Source organism: Grus americana, chromosome 11, assembly GCF_028858705.1.
Source record: "Grus americana isolate bGruAme1 chromosome 11, bGruAme1.mat, whole genome shotgun sequence".
Taxonomy (NCBI): Eukaryota; Metazoa; Chordata; class Aves; order Gruiformes; family Gruidae; genus Grus; species Grus americana.
This window is the reverse complement of record NC_072862.1, coordinates 8,432,825-8,449,792: the sequence shown is the minus strand read 5'-3', so window position 1 is coordinate 8,449,792 and position 16,968 is coordinate 8,432,825. Positions and strand designations below refer to the sequence as shown.

Genomic DNA, 16,968 nt, shown 5'->3' with positions numbered 1-16,968 from the left:
TTTTGGATTCACGCTCTCTTGAAATTAGGATCATAAGCCCTTTCTTTCAAAAAGAGAGCAAAGGTCAATCTTTGCTTTCAAAACCCAGGAGGTGGCAATGGTTCTGGTTCCTTTTTCGTCATTAGCAGAGCTGTTATCCGCTAGACTGCTCACCACATGTGTGGGAGACTTCAACCCAGCTATCCTCCTTCCTGAGGGGATTAATGCCCATAATTCTTTCCATCAGAGTGAATTTTGTAATCACCAGGCTGTTGACTAGTATGAGGTGGTGTTGCTGTCAGAAAGATAGACTAAACACAACGGTATAGCCCAACGCAGAAGATATTAGATGACTGAGGACTAACGCATTTAAGGAAATAATCCATAAAAGCAAACTAGTAGTTTCAGAAGTGCAAAAGAAAAATGTGCAAGTGTGGCAAAGATTACATTTGAACTGAAGATCAGATTCTGTTCAAAGTTGTATGAGTCCCTTCCTGCTGATTTCTGAATTTTATGTGCAAGCAGGGATAGAATTTGGACTTGAAAAGTATAGGCAAACAGAAAAAAAACAAATTGTGGGATAAAATAATCTGCTTCATAAACTATTGTGGTGAGTTGCAAAAGGTAAATAGAAAAATTAATGTCAAACATTGGTAAATATTGGACAAAAAATATGTTTCATATCAAGTGTGTGTATATACGTGTGTATTTATATATACATATAAATTTTCAGTTGAGATATGAAACTGGTTATATGTGTGCCCAGAACATTAAGCCCAAAATGTTATTAGTCTTAATAGTATTTACAAAACTCCCAAGGTAACTTGTCTTGTAATAATGTTTTAGTAGAGACTTGGTATAAACAAACATTCACCTTTGCTTGTTGTTGGGGGTTTTTTTTGCAAAATGTTAGTGCAGAATGCTTGAAACCCATGAGGCATTCCTTTTTGGTCCTCTGCCTTTTGCCTTTATTTTAATAAAAAAAATTAAATGTTGATTATACATGGAGAAAATTGAACTAATAAAAGAGGCAAGGCAGATAAATTGGATTTTATAACTTAAATGAATAAAGATTGGCTTGTAAGAGATGAGAGTAGAACAAAGCCATTCTAATAATAAGTATGCACCTGTGATTTTGTGGTTCATTGTAAATAATTTCACTTCAGTTTCATTCCAGTGTCGCTTTGGCAGTTATGGTTTGGTGGGTTTTTTTTCATATTTGAGATCTTCTTGTGGTTTTGGGGGGGGGGGGTGTATATGTAAAGTTAGGATGGTGTTGAACAATAACATATCCTGGAATAAAATTGTGTGCATGTATATTAAAACCTTTTTTTTTTTTAAATGTCATGAATTTGAAATTTAATCTTGAAAGTACCGAAACTGCACTTGAGCTGCAGCCACTTTGCCACGATTGGAATAGGAGGATATTTTCAGCCAGGTTTTCTAGTGAAGCTTTTCTTTCCTGTTGTTACATGAAAGACTTGCACAAACAGGAGCAACTGCCTGTAACTGTTGTTTATGTCATCAAACAAATGGAAGGAAATGGCTCAAGAGCTACTGTTTTCAAATGTATATGTTAAAGAAGTCTGTCCTGGTCTCGCAAGCTCTGGAAGGGATTTTGAACTTTACTAGTCCTCTCAAATGTTGGTGTAGACTTGTAATACGATGATAATACTGGTAACAAGTTTCCTAATGACTGTATTATTCTTATAAAATCTTCTTTATTTGTAAGTGCCACTTTATAGAGCCTGTTCCCCATTGTGTCTTTTCAGGACTGGCCTACTAAATTTGGCAAAGACAACCATTTTGCAATCTACATTTTCTTCTCTTTCTGCTAGTATCAGTGAGTATAATTGCTATTCTGCATCTTTTTTTCTGGTGGTGGTTCTCCTAGTTGCTCTTCTGTGTAAAGGGATGCTATCAGAATGTGTTGCTCGCTTGAAGAGGCCTTTTAAAATTATTCGGCAAGTATAGTTGTCTTTAAATAAGCAGTTGTTCTCTGTTGGCTTTTGTGCAGGTGATTGGTATCTTTTAAGCAGCTGCAATACTGTCATTGCTTGGGGAAAAATAATTAACGAATAGTCCTGGCACAAGACAGCTTCTAGTAGGTGTGGGTAGGGTAGAGGACTGTTTGTTGTGGTCAAGAAAAGTATTATAGCAATTCCTGTCAAAATGTGATTTTATTTTTTTTTTGACAAAGCTATAGAAATAGGAACATATTACATTAACTGGGTGTCACTGTAGTTAAGGAAGAATGATTTCTCCTAATCCAGTTGTCAGCAGGGCCCAGACTTTGCTAGGGTCCATTATCCTTTTTGTTAAGAAAGGAGGAAAGAGTCATTGGAAATTCAATGATCGTTTTTGCCAAAAATCATCTGATGTCAACTCAAAGATCTTCCCAGGCAAGTGTCTTCGTCAAGAGACACTGATATAGTTGTCTGTTGTTATCAGGGAGTTTAAAGTCTAAGAGTAGAATTTTCTTTAGAAATATAAATACTTCAAAACCAGAAAATGTAACTGTTGAGAGTTTATGCAGATAAATGTAATATTGGAGGATATATAAAAGAAAAAACTCACTTTTATGTGGTCATACTTTGTGAAGATTTGACACTTTCAGATTAATTTTTTACATTTTTTTTCCTTTCCATTTGGCAAGCATCTTTCTATGTTTCTAGTGCTTCACCAGCTCTTCTTTGTGCACCGTCTCTGATATCAACAGGAATGTGTGTAGTTTTGCTGCAGAGCAATGGGGCCAACCTCCTTTTTATGTCTGTGCTCACACCATAATAATGACATTTTATTATCTCAGGGACACGACTTGAATTTTTACAGTGATAGGAATATCACATGTACTTTTGCTTGGTTTATTTGTAACTACAAAACACTAAAATGGAAGGAGTGCCGAGCTTCCTAAACTTTGTTAGATAAAAAAAATACGTACACTATTAAGGATCCTGAGTTTTTGAAAGTCGGACTGTTCAGTCTCCTTTAGTTTTGAAATGAAGTTTGAATTAACTGCACACAGGCAGGATAACAGGATCTGTATTGAATGAAATTAGGTAAGAGGAAGTGTGGAGGCGCCAGTGCAATTGCTTAAAGGTCTGAAAAACGTGATGCATAAACAAGTGCCAAAAGAAGGCAATTCCTTAAGAGGAGACTGAGAGAATGAGAAAACAGATCTGTTGAGGAGCATTGCAAAGCGAGGGGGCAGGTAGGGGAAGAAATAGATCAAATTGCAACAATGATGATTCTGGATGGACAAACACGGTTTTCTAGTGGAAGTATTGAAAGGTTGGAGTAATCAGCTGGCAGGACAATGGCACTTCCATTGCCTGAGGTCTTTAAGAATAGGTTCGATTACCTGTATTGTTCCCACCAGATAGTTTAGTTATAGTGCCCTGGGGCTGCGTGACAGACTGTCTGACCTTTGGAGGTTCCTTCCATCCCTCCTTTGGTTAACTACACACTGCACAGGTTTTAGTAACATCAGAGTACAAGACTGATGCACGCTGAAACCCTTTTTCCACCTCTGTGACCTGTTTAGCAGTTCTGTTTCAACTGGAATTTATTAGATCTGTAAGAAAGGCTATGGTAGTTGTCAACTAAAAGTTATGTTTTTCAATGGGTCTGGGGTTTTGGGTGGTGTTTCTTGCATTTCATCCTCCAGGACAATGCTATAGTGAATACCTGTCCTCCTCCTGTTTAAATACGCTTCTCTGCTGTAATGTTGCATCCAGGTCAGATATAGAATTGTTATTCTACTTGGGAAAGCTCAGAGGATTCGTGGAGTGCCTTGTGGGGAGGAGGTGTGGCCTGAGTGTGGATCTGAATGAGCAGTTTTTCCAGCTCACCCTATGCATGCACGAGGTAGAAATTGGTGATTTCCATAGACTACAACTTGACATTTGGTTCATATGTAGGTTCAACAGCAAGCTTTGTAATCCCACTTATTTTATCTGTGAATATGTATCCCCTTAGGAAAAATTAATTTCTTAGTGGGACTAGCAGTAAGAGGAGGTATACCGTGTGACCTGGAGGTTGCATATCTATTACAATGATAAATGTGAGAAGAAATCGTGTGTTCTTACAATGCTTCATTACAAGTCTTCTTGACCATGAGCAGAAGAGTGAGGAAACTGGAGAATTAGTTTCTTCACTAGACATTATTAGCCATAGCTAATAAATGATTTTAATAACTAAAGAGTATGCTAGCACTTACACAGCTGTGGCTTCATATCAGTCTATGGTTTGCAGAGAGAAGGTAACTGGTACTGGGAATATGTTAAAATGCAAATTACTGTATTCTCCAGGTAAATAGCCACCAAAAAATCCTTCCTTTTATTCAGTTGAGGACCGTCTAGAGGTTGTTTGATTGATGCTTGACTATTGAGTGCCCTATTAATAGCTACGTAAGTAGCAGTAGTTAGAAAAAACCATTATTTTAATATAGTATAATAAATAGCTGTGAACTAATATAGTATATAAATATGTGTCAAATTTACAGTGTGTAAGAAATGTTGTTGGCCTGAGTGGGCTTTTGTAGATATTTAAGCCACTAGTATATTTGGGTCAGTGTGAATGTATTTCTTAAAATGAAAATGGTTTTTAAATTAAGTTTTAAATTAAGTTTCATGCCACTAGAAAGACATTTTTGCTCTCATTAGTATCACTGATGTCATTAATGTTAAAGCTTTGTCAGCATTTTTACACAGGTAGTCTTTGAAAGGTGACTGCTGCATCTTCCGCTAATGATGAAGTTTTGTATTTGGTTTCTTAGCATGGCCTAGCATGTTTCTTAGCAAACAATCTGAAACAAAGGATTTCCTTGAAAAGCAGTGTAGTGGTACTTTACATATATTTTCCCCACGTGTACAACTTGAGTGTTCGTAACAAAATGCAATTGCAGTTTTCAGAGAAAAGCAGGGAGGTGTGGGACAAATGCTCGTTAGTCAGAAGGCATGTTAAGAAGAGAAACCCAAACAATTTAATTTTTTAAGCTAGTCGTAGCTTTCTAGAATGTGAGTTCTTGGGTTTTTTTGAATGGGATTAACATTTCTCTCATTGCTCTAACATTTTTCTCCTTGTTACCAATACTGTGTTTCCTGTGAGGCAGTGTACTCTGTCTCTAGATGGCAGTCACTGGTAGGCAAAGGGAAGGATCATTCTGAGTTGCTTGGCTTGGACCCTGCAAGTCTCTGCACTAGTTGGCTTCTCTACTTGGAATTTTTATGGTGTTGCACAGCAATAAAAGTGTCACCTCAGCTTCTCCCCCTTCCAAACTGCAGCAGAGATACTATGAAGAAAGGAAAAAAGAAAAAAAAAGGGGCAAAGTAAGAGAAACTGAGAATATGTTGCAGTGAAACATTCACAAAGAGAGCTTTAGTAATGCTGACAATAGTGAAGAGATTTCTTTTATATCAGCAAGACTTTGTCCTAGATTAACAAAAATAAATTTGTTTATAATGGAAGAAATACCAGTTTCTCACTAAATTCTGTTTCAAAGAGTAAAATAGATTGACCAAGATGCAGCCAGGGATAATGGGAGTGGAGGGATGTGTGATTGTAATCTTATTTAATTGAATAAGGATTTTCTCACAGTCTCATGGGCACATGTTATTAGAGAAATAGTTCTCTTTTTGCTTAAGACATTGTGTCTTTTGCCTCCCCATCCTCCTTTGGCAGTGTCCATCCTCTCTTAGTTCCAAACTCCTTCCCATCATGTTATAGGTAATTTCTTTCCTTCATACTTGTTAGCAATCTGTCTCTTGACTCTCCCCTCTGTCTCATCTCTTTAAAGGAGGATGGGCTTTGAGTTTTTTCTCTCCCTTTCTTTGAATAGGTGTTGTTTGCCTTCCTAACTCGTCACTACTAAACAGTTTGATATACCATTGCAGTTAGAAAAGGCAGCAGCACTCAAGCAAAGGAATGACAGTTTCTCAGCCCTTGCTGTGTAGGGATGATTGCACCTCATGAGATGAATACTGCTTGATAAGAAAGCTATTGTTATAATAAATACAGTTCAAAACCAGGAATTAATCTATATGCTTTATTGATCTCTGGTTTCAAACGCAGTGCCAAATTACAGTCTTGTTTACGTATGTGCAAATCCCAAGAAACTCTTTGGAAAGGGCTGGAGTCATTCTGGATTTACAGAGGTATACTTAAGATCAAGTTTTGGCCTTCAGTTTCAATAATAAGAAAATGATTTACTGTTACATTGCATGTTGCATTAACTACCAGCATTAGCAAAGGGACTGTGATCCTGTAAGCTCTTTGCAAATGTTCTGCAGGACATTTTGCCACTAAAAAAGAGTAACTGAGAATCAGAAGATCTTGATTTTTGCTTAATACCATCCTAGCAACAAGCTTTTAATTTCTTAATGCACTAGTTTAACTGGAAAACTACTGATTTTTTTTGAAAGGAAAGGTTCTTTAATTGCAGAAGAATGAAAAAAGTGACCAAAGCTTTAATTAGTTCTTTATTTTTACATGTTTATAATGAAAAATACCATTGACATTTTCTGCCAAGTTTTACAACACACAATCAAGTGCATTTCCAGAGCCGGTTTGAGAAATGTGGACTATCTATCGTTTGTGAGGGAAAGCTTTCTGAGAGTTAGCAGTCATTTAGTACAGTTTTCTGTGTGAAGTTCATGTTCAAGACAAGATAGAGATAATTCTGGTATTATGTCAAGACTATATATTAGGATGACAGGTATCACAGTCCCTGATAGATTGCGCAGTACAGAGATAATGAAGAGTGATGCTTTCTGTTCCCAACCCTGCCTTGGGCCCGGTAGGTAACTGTGGGCAAATCACTCCTCCTTCCTCAATTTCTCTGGCTGTAAAAATGATGATAATGATGTGGATTATTTTGCGTTTCGTTTTGAGATCTAAAAAGAATACATAGAACTGAACCGGTAGGAACATGATGGGAAATGTAAGGTGGTAAAATAAGCATCTGTATTACAGACAGCTTTGTACTGGCAACTGATTATGAAATTATTGATTCTACTGTTCTTTCCTGTTGCGGGTAGTACTATGTACTTGTTCACAGGATTGTAGGAAAAAAAAGTCTTGCTGTTTCTTATGCTATCCCATCTTTCAGCTTCTTATTCAGAATTTACCATAAGGTTATTCTGCTTTTATTCTTGCCCATTCCCATCCCCATGAGGGACAGTTAAAGCTGTAGTTAATGGAGGGTAAGGACAGCAAAGGTCTGTCTGTCTTTCTTTTCTCTATCTCCTCCCTTTCTATCTCTCTGTCTCTCTTTGGCCATTGAAAATGTAGGTCATATTGCATCACCATAAAATGGAACAGTCAGAAAGGTGTTTGAAAAATGCTGACATCCTTAGCCTGGGGTGCATGGCAGTGTCCTTTGTTTACATTGAGAATAGTGGTGTACCTGTGTAAGAACCAGCATCTCTGTTAAGGTTAGTGATATGGTACCTAAATTATGAATCAGATTTTAAGATGACTTTCATCTGCCTGCAGTAATTTAAAATTAGACAGATAAAATGCAACCACTCACAATAATGATATACATGAGGAGCTAATTTGAAATCTTTAATCTGCAATAACCGTGACGGTGTAGTTTGAATAATATTACCTTTAACAGAGAAGCTCGGTAATAAATTTTGCAAATCTTGTTAATCATGTACTCTGCATTGTCTTGCTTAGCTGTGCCTTTCTGTCTTGAAAAGTATGTTTCTATTAGGCATTTGTATATTATTTTTAACATTACTGCTTTACTTCATGCACCCTTTTAAATGAGCCAGTCAGGATTTTATTTATTTAAAAAAATGGAAATCCTGATGTCCAGTGTCTTATTGCTTGCAACCAGTCTTTTATTGTTTGTGTTTCTGATGTAATACAAGTTGTAATTCGTATGAAATATTCCTATGGCATAAAATGCAGAACATATCTTTTTCTTCTCTACAGATGTATATAAATACCATTTTAAAAGAAATTTAGAAATATAATTTCAACTGTCCTTATTTATCTTAGCTTGCTACAGTAAGCTAATGTGTTTTATGGATTGAACTTTCAAACGGTGGTATAAATCATACTGCAAGATGCAGATGTTTTGAAATACAAGACAAGATACTTGCTTATAGAATAACGTTCATTATTTTTGAAACCAAGTGGTTTTTAACCTTTCTGTTCTATGCTTTGTGTGGTTGTACTTAAAGGATTGAAGTGCAATATGCAAAGGCTTCTTATGACTGTTAGTCTTACTGCTAAAGAAGACTTCTAAGTTAAAAGAGAAATTGTTGGAAGATAAAACTAAAATTAGTGACAACGTGGTTTGTTGAGGAAAATAATGAATGCAAATCTGTTCCTGTTGCCATTAAACAAAGGAAAATGACAGTAGTCAAAGTTAAGACCCCTCAAGTGCACTTTGCTGTGCGTAATTATTTTGCAATTTTTATCAATTTATTTAGAATAATCCAACAGGTGGTGTTGCTTCTCCATTGACTAAGATATTAGTTATTTAGTAACTAAGATATTAGTTTTTAACTTTGACCCTTCTCATTATCTATGAAAATACCTATGCATGTTTGAAGTAGTTTCAGAATAAGTTGTATCATTATTATATTTTGCACCAAATATTCTGTTGCATTTATGTTTGCACAAATAACAGTAAATATTTAGGTAATTCTGAGAAATATTTTATATTGATATACATAGGAACTATATGAAATCTTGAGATGCTGCAATTTTGCAATTGTTATTTACAGAAGTTTGGTATCTAATCTCTATTTGAAGCATGCGGCGGGTACTTATTTTTTAATCTGTGAAGAGGTAAAGAATTGTTTCTCCTGAGGGGCATAGAAGGGCCAATTATGTAATTGGTAGAGCTCAGTTCTTACACCATTTGACCCCCTGAGATTCTGTAGTTGGTGGGTCCTGAGTCAGTCTCCAGCACAAATGAGATAATTGCTCTGATTTACTCTTCCTAGCAGCCTCTAGCCTTCTGCTGCCCAGCTTGTGTTCCTGCAACACACACCTCCTGCACCCATTTTTCCAAGGGGCAGAATAAGACCTCATTAGGTTATCCCCATAAAGAAAATGTCTAAATGAAGCCCAGTATTGGGGTAATCATACCTAGCACGTCCAAATCTTTGTTTATATAAATCTAGACATTGTATTTCATCATAAATTTGGGTGTTTAGTAGATAACAAAGGAGAAAGAATGTTCCAAAATTTAGACGCGTTCTTCGGTGCCTGTTTCTGACAGCTGAAAAGAAAAAGAGTTAAAGGAGTTTGGTTAGCTGAGGCATTAGTTTTGATACTTTCAAAAGTTAAGGGTGCTTTATCACATGCATTTACATTTCCTTTATTTTAATGAATTGCTTTGCACATACAATTTTCATGTAAGTATGTTTCCCTTAAATGGATAATACACATTAGTCATCATAACTGTGCCTTTATTATATACGTCTGCATAGACACAATTTTGACTGGGATACAGCTTTTGCTCTGCCAGGCTGTGGTTTCCTGTCTTGCCTATCAGTAACTCCTCAAAGTATTAAATAGCAATTGCAACCAAGTTTCTTTGGTAGTTGGGCATGGACAATGACAGAATGCTAAGTCTGCTTTGTTGGTTTGACAATGCAGGCCTTTTTCCATTTTCTTGGATTACCGCTTTGACTATTTTTGTCATCTTTCCATCTTTCGATAGCTCTCCCTTTTCCAGGGTACCAAAGTGCTTACCTTCTGGAGAGAGATCCTCCTGGTTTACTCTCAATCATCCCATCCCTTCTTTGCATTACTCTTTGCTGACAGTTGTGGCTGTAATTGAACTGCTGTAAATTCTCAACAAGAATCATTCCTGTTCTTTGCCACCCATTATCCAGAGAAATACTTCTCTTTAAAGGGTCGTTAAGCTGTCACTTTACTCTTTTGAAACTTACTCTCTTAACTTCCTTCAAACTCAACTCCAGATGTAATCCCTACAGCAAAATTTGCAGGTGGTGACATAGTGTGCTCTGATCTCACATATCTAGGAATAAAATTTTTGCTGTTTCTTCCTTCACCCTCATCTGGTCCCTTTTTTGTACTTACCATTTACTTACTGCCCTGTTCCTAGTTTTTTAAGTATTTGGAGAAGTCTTCTGTTTTATAGATATTTTGTTTTCATTTTTGCATGAAGCAATGGAACTCATTTTTAATGTAACTCATAACATTTACATGAGGATGAAAGAAAGGGCATTTTCCATGTAGAGCTCCCATATCCCCTGAAGAAACTGGGGTAGAGATGGAGTGAGTTACTTCCACACCAGGGAGGACATATGCTTGAAGGGATTGGGACTTTGAGACTAAACATTGAACGATCTTCTGTAAAGGTGACTGTCCGTATATGTTCAGAGTCTCCTGTCCTAAGCAGATGGAGGGAAAAATATATTTTTGACAAACACTGCATTGCTTTTTCCAGTGAGCGGCAGCAAGAGTTGAAGAGAAAGCTTTATACTGTAGTATTCAATGAGATTTGTATATGTAACCAGGAAATACAATGTTTTCTGAGACTTCTACTAGCGTAGAAATTTGTTAACAATCATTTTTATTAACCGTAGAGCAGAACAATGACTGCAGAGGAAAGAGAGAAAATAATACTGGGCTTGCTCTTAAGTGTTGTTCACTGAAGACAAGAATATTCTGGATTTTATGGAGTAACTATAATTAAGCTCGGATGTGCTTCTTAGGATCAAGTATGTCATTGAGCAGAGTAAAGCTTAGAAATAGTAAATATATCTGTAGGTGATCTCAGTCAAGATAGTGTCAGCTGCTAAGCTGCAGTTTAAAAGTAAAAAAATAAAAGGGGGTTTATCCTCAGTGCATAAGAAGAATTTAAAGACATGAACTCAGTTTGCAGACAGCTTCCAGGAGGAGCAGCAGAAGCCAGGAAAAGCTTCGTTCTGCACCTTCCGCTGGGGCAGAGCCCTACAGCCTGTGGGACGGCTTGGATGCCCTCTTGGACTGCATTCCTCTTGTCTGGACTTTAATCCTTGGAGGGGAAAAAAATAGTTTTCTCTGAAGTGTCATCTGGTCCCCATGCAAGATTGGCTTATTTATATCTATCTTCATGACTTTTTAGTAGATGTAAAAAAATCACCAGTTTAATTTCAAAGCACTTACAGTAAAGATCAAATAACTGATTTTTATAACCTGTGCACAAGGCTGAGTGAATTTTTTTTAAGTTTTAACAGGACTTTGTTTTAGGTTTAACCAATTAGGCATTGGTTTATGCTAAACCAAAGCAAACCGTGCTTAAATTTGGTTTATATAAACAATAAGTTTGTAAGCATTAAATGAAAGGATTTTAAAAACCTGAGCTTGAGATGATAGAATTTCCTTTTGTGGGAAAGGCCTCAATCTGTGCATCTCTATTTTTTGTTAAATTCTTCATCAGCGATACAGTAATAGTCACTAATGACTATTACGTGAGGGATCATTTTTAGCTATCCGCGTTCTATGACATGGTGGTAAAAATGTCAATGACTGCGTAGTGAGAGGCCCTCTTGTTGGAGTCGTGCTATATTCTAGAAAAATCCTGTGTAGAAAATCCAGCGCTGTTGTGTTACCAGCTTGTGATACAGACACAACCGTCTGCTTGGAAATCTGGTCAGTAATAGTCGATGTAAGTGCAGTAACTGGGCTGAAGATTGAGATTTCATCCAATGCATACCTTTCTGGTAATGTCAGGCTGCCATTTAAAGAGCTGCTCTGTACATAAGAGTTCATAACAGCTCCCTGCTTACCTTTCAATTTTAAATCCATTGCAGAAACTGTATTTGTGAAATTGATAAAATACTGCGTATTAGTTTTTAAATAGATACATTTATAGTTATGAAAGGGAGATAAGGTTTTAAATATCTTACTGCTGTATTCTTTTTGTTGTCTTTCAGAATTAATCAGGTACAAGTTAGAAAAAGCTTCCAAAATCTGAACAGATGAAGATCAATTGATAAACCAACCCAGCGATTCACCATACTTTCAAGGTACTGTGACATGCTTACCCAAATATTTTCCTTAAGCATAATATTCACATACTTTAGATGTGAGAAGCGTGGAGAACAGGATATTAGCAGGGTTGCAAAGCAAGGCTGAAGTGTTACCAGATGCAGTGGGAAGACTTTTTTTAAAAAATGCAGGTGTTTAATATATGTTTCAGTGGGAAATAAGGTGACCTTAACCATCAACCTAAAGGGAGTTCAATGCATGGAATGGTCAAACTTAAAAAGATAAAAGTAAGTTGGATTATATATCTCAGTCACTTAGATGAAGTGATTTGGACAAGTAAGATGTGGCAGATGGGCATATAATCTTAATTTATTTATTATATCTTAGAAGATGTTAAACTTCTTTTTCCGAATAATTATTTTTGTCTATTTCCACGTTTCCATGATCGTTTAAAGCGTTTGAAGGCTGTTAGGCTCTGGTATATACCATATTTGTTATCTTACAAGTTCAGAAAGTAGAATTGTAAACTGAGGCAAAGACTGTGCAGTTGCCTAACACAGTGGGGTTCTTCTCCGTGACTGGCGTTCCTGGCAGAACGTTAGGAAAAAGAGAAAATTATGATAATAAATGGAAAATTTGGCTAAAAAGCTGCTAGTGCAGAGTATTTTATCAAGTACTGCTAATTGATTGAAATAATATGTTTCTTTCTCTGTTTCCTTTACATTTATCTCTACTCTTTGTTATCACATGCATTTCACCGTTTTGTATATTTTTGCTTCACATCACGAAAGAAAAGACTTCACTTTCAGTTTGCATTTTTCTTATGCACAGACTTGAAGAATCCAGTCTGTTACAGCCTGGCTAGTATTTGCTGTGCAAATCATCTTTTAATATATCTTAAAATAGATTGCAGAAGAAAAGGCCATTACGGTTAGCATGGAGCTGGTCTGCAGAACTTATTTAAGTGGCAGAGTTAATCTGGGCTCAAGAAGAGCAAGGAATGTTTGTTATGGTGTGGCTCTTGCAATTGGAAACTGTAATATTGGAGGTTTCTATAACAAAATGCTTCCCCTGGATTTTCCAGCAGCCTGAGAAGTGGCTATATTAGTGAACTCAGAGTGCCTGGGGTTGCAAACTAAAATTGGCATTGTTCTGATCTCTTTCCTTGCTCCTTGTCACTAAATAGGGCCACAACAGCTATCAGTCTTTCATATAATCATAGGAAAGTCCAGATTGGAAGAATCCTCTGGACATGATCTGGTCCAGCCTTCTGTTGAAAGCAGGTTATCTGAGGCCTGGTCAAGCCATGTGTTAAGTACTTCCAGCAAAGGACAGTCCACCATTTCTCTGGGAAACCTGTTCCAATATTTAGTTGTTCTTGGAGTGAATATTTTTTTCTTGTATCCAGACAGAACTTCTGAAGCAACTTGTGCCTGTTGCCTCTTGCCCTGTCACTGTGTTTCTTGTGAAGAGAGTACCTCCATCTTCTCTATAACTATCTTCCTTACTGGAAGACTGTGATTACGTCCCATCTGAACCTTCTCTTCTTTAGGCCAAAGAAACACAATTCTTTCTCATTTCTTCAGTAAGTTTTCCAACCTTCTAATCACTTTGGTGGCCCTCTCCTGGACCCTGTCCAGTTTTTTTTAACGTGTCTTGAACTGGCCCAGTGTTCTAGCCTGTCACGGTCTCTGTACATAGCGACCATTCTTTCCAGTGTATCTACCTGTCTTCCAAGTTTCGTGTTATATGCAGACTCGGTGAGGATGCATTTACTCCTATCATCCAGATCATTTTAAAAGGTGTTGAATAGGATTGAGCCCAGTGTCGACCCCCAAGGAACTCCGTGTGTGACTGATTGCTAGTTTGATTTTGAGCCATTACCACCCTTTGAGCACAGCAGTTCAGCCAGTTTGCCACCAATCTCATGGTCCACATCCATGACCTTTCAAACTAACTCCCTTAGCACCCTTGCATGCATCGTGTCAAGTCCCATAGACCTGTCCATGTCCAATTTGTATGCTATTTTGTTGCTAACGTGCTAAGCGCGTGGTCAGTGCAGGCAACACCAGCAAGCAGCAATCAGATGTGAGCAGAATGGTATAAATTTAAATTTCCTTGTGCCAGGCTTCTCAGGATCCTTGATTTGATGTTAATCAGTATGTCAAACTTCTGAGGGTACGAGGACTCGGGGAGCTTCACATCATAGATGGGCATCATTGTGGTCTCAAGGAACTCGAGTCCTGTGGGCTGTGCTTGGACCCAGAGTCTTCTGCCTCAATGAATTGCCAAGGAGCCAAGTAGACAAGCTGGCAAGAAACGAGGCAGAGTTATGAAACCTTGCGTGGTAGTTAGGTTCCATCGGAAAATCATTGATATCAGACTGTTCCCATTAAGTGCTTTGATTTCAACAAATGGAAATTCAGTGCTAATGTTTTGTTACAATTGACCTGAATAACTGTGTATTTTAGTCATTCTAAATTGTAATATCGTATTCTCTGTGTATAAATGAGAATTTAAAAGGTCAAACCCATTTCTGATTCCTCTGATTAAAATGATTCATCTGCATAGTTAGGTTGCCAAAATTGTGTTAACATTTCCAAATTCAAAAGGTGATTTCAATACCTTATGTAAAATAAATAAAGATTAGTTTGATTTCCAAATCGTTAACTGGATGTATTTTGTGTGGTTTTACCTATTTACCTTTAACACTTGAAAAATTTGTGTCACACTTCAGTGTTTTCTCTGTAAAAGTCTCTTCAAAAATTGACAGTATTTAGTGACAACTGAGCAGGGCAAGGATCTGTGTTCCTATATGCCTTATGCTCCTTATTCTGCTTAGATTGCTATGTCATCAATTCTTGCAGAAATTGACTTGCCTTTAAGACATATTTGATAGTTAAGTAAAGAAGGAAGCGGTTGCAATATTTCGTTAGATACTATAGATTTCATTAACACATGGCAATGACGTAGATTTATAATTTGGATGTAAAATATTGTTATCTTCAGTATAGTCATTGTGAAGTTTGGTGGCATCTATTGCACTCTCATCCTAATGCAGAATTCTTCTCAGATTTACTTACATTTATTAGCCTCCACTCCCCTATTCTTTCTTCTCAGAAAAGGGTACTTTTAAGTTAGTCTTCTAATCTTAACAATATTGTTCTTTCCCCTGATACAGGTGGTTTATAGTAGGTATCCACAATAATTTCATATTCCAGTATTTAAAGTAGCACTTATGAGCATCTTCAGCTTCCCCTTTGAAGTGTTGCTCATAAATAAAATTATACACATCAACCTGTTTCCAGGATCTGTGGGAAAAGCATAATAGACTGGCATGGATTGTTGTGTAATTTTTTATTGTGTTCTGCTCAGGATTATTATTCTGCAGGATCATGGCCCTGTGTATAGTTACAAAGGGAGAAATTGTTTGATTTCACTGGAGGTGAGGGTGAACAACAGATTACTATAATGCATTTTCCTTAATGTATTAATATTTTTCTATAGTGGGGCTTAAATGAAATGGTCTGTTTTGTTATGGCTGGATAGTTCTCTGATCGTCTGGACATGCTGATTTATATGAACGTTTAATCTCTTGCTTCGCTACTTGCCCAATTATATTCTTACACTCCTCATACTGGAGATATATTTTAAAGTGCACAAAATGAACTCCCTGCTCCACTGCTGTCAACAGGAGCAGACAGGAGGGTCGGGACTTCACTGCAGTGTATGAGCTACTCGAGTTGTCATTTCATCCTGAATCTCATCTACCAACAAGTCTTCGCTAATAATATTTCTTCTTAGTTTTTAAGCCCTTCTTTATTATTTCATACCTTTTGGCTAGAATTAACTTATTCGATTTCCTTTAGTGTCGTAATGCGCCTCCGATCTTTTCCTTGACAGACTTTTTTTGTGATTTCACTTTTTCTTTCTTCTGAGTACTGATAAAGTGACACCCTCGTAGGTTCTTCGTGTCTCTCCCTTTGCACTTCAGTTCTTGCATCCTTTCACTTTCATTGTGGAAAATCATGGGTGAACCGTATCATTGTACTTCTGTTCTTAAAGAGTTCGTCTGCAGATCCATCCTTCCTTTTTCATTCCAGTTAAGAATTATCATATCTCAGGTCCTATTCGGAGGCTGTCTTACAGATTCTAACTGAGCAGCTGAGGTAGGTGTTCCCTGTTTGAACGGCTTTCCCGGACCACCTGGCGAAAGAGTGAAACCTGCCGGTACAGGTGAAAAAATGCCTGCAGTGTCATGCCACAAAATAACAATCCTCTGCAGTTTTAAGCAGTTGCATGCTGTTTGTAGGCATACGTTTAATCATAGTATCACCAACCATGTTTAATATGTTGTTAAATCTTAGCTTTAAAGCTGTGGGTTTTCCTTTTTTGTATGCTTTGTTTCCTCTTCTTGACTCCTTTCTTTCTTTCCTTTTGCAGGCTGTGCTGTATTTTTGTTTATTTATGCTTTCTTCATTTCATTATTTGGCTGTTTTCCTTGCATCATCCACTGTTTTCTGCTGTTTTCCTGCCTCACGTTTTTCCCTCTCCACTTTCTATCTGAGCGTAACTTACTCCTCCATGGTTTTTCTCTCTATTCTCTGAATACCTGTTCTCATTCACACATACAAGCAGTCTATGGCTATTCACACACCGTCTCAGTCGCGATGCTGCTACTTGGGCTATTTTGCTTCCTCAGTTAAGCTCTTTGAATTGTAGCATTTCTGGACCACTTGTTGTTCTCTTAAAGGAGCATTGGCTTCTAGGCTTTCCACACTTCAGTGTTCTGCCCACTCCTGAGCAGATCCATCCCACTTAATTCTGGGTGCCTAATGAAGGTGCCCAATTTATGTGCGTGGTCATCCTTGCCTCCTTCTGTGGTCAGCGGGAAAAGAAATGCTTCTTCAAAAAATGCTTGGGACCAGAAGGGACCAAACTGATCCCAAAAGTATCCTTGGCTCTCTGCTGATTGCCAGGGGAGCTTTGGATGACCATACTCCTGACCTGGATGTCTCAGATATG

General features: G+C 37.4%; 1 protein-coding gene across 8 annotated transcripts in view; it reads left to right on the top strand.

Moving 5' to 3' along the window:
* Positions 1-16,968, top strand: part of ATXN7 (ataxin 7) — a 92,371-nt gene that overhangs the window by 6,484 nt on the left and 68,919 nt on the right. For 6 of the 8 annotated variants that reach the window (XM_054837748.1, XM_054837750.1, XM_054837751.1 and 3 more), the window contains 2 exons: positions 1,752-1,822; positions 11,889-11,981. The gene's annotated coding sequence lies outside the window, so the exon portion shown is untranslated. The remainder of the gene's footprint in view (positions 1-1,751; positions 1,823-11,888; positions 11,982-16,968) is intronic. The other 2 variants (XM_054837749.1, XM_054837746.1) reach the window with 1 other exon arrangement.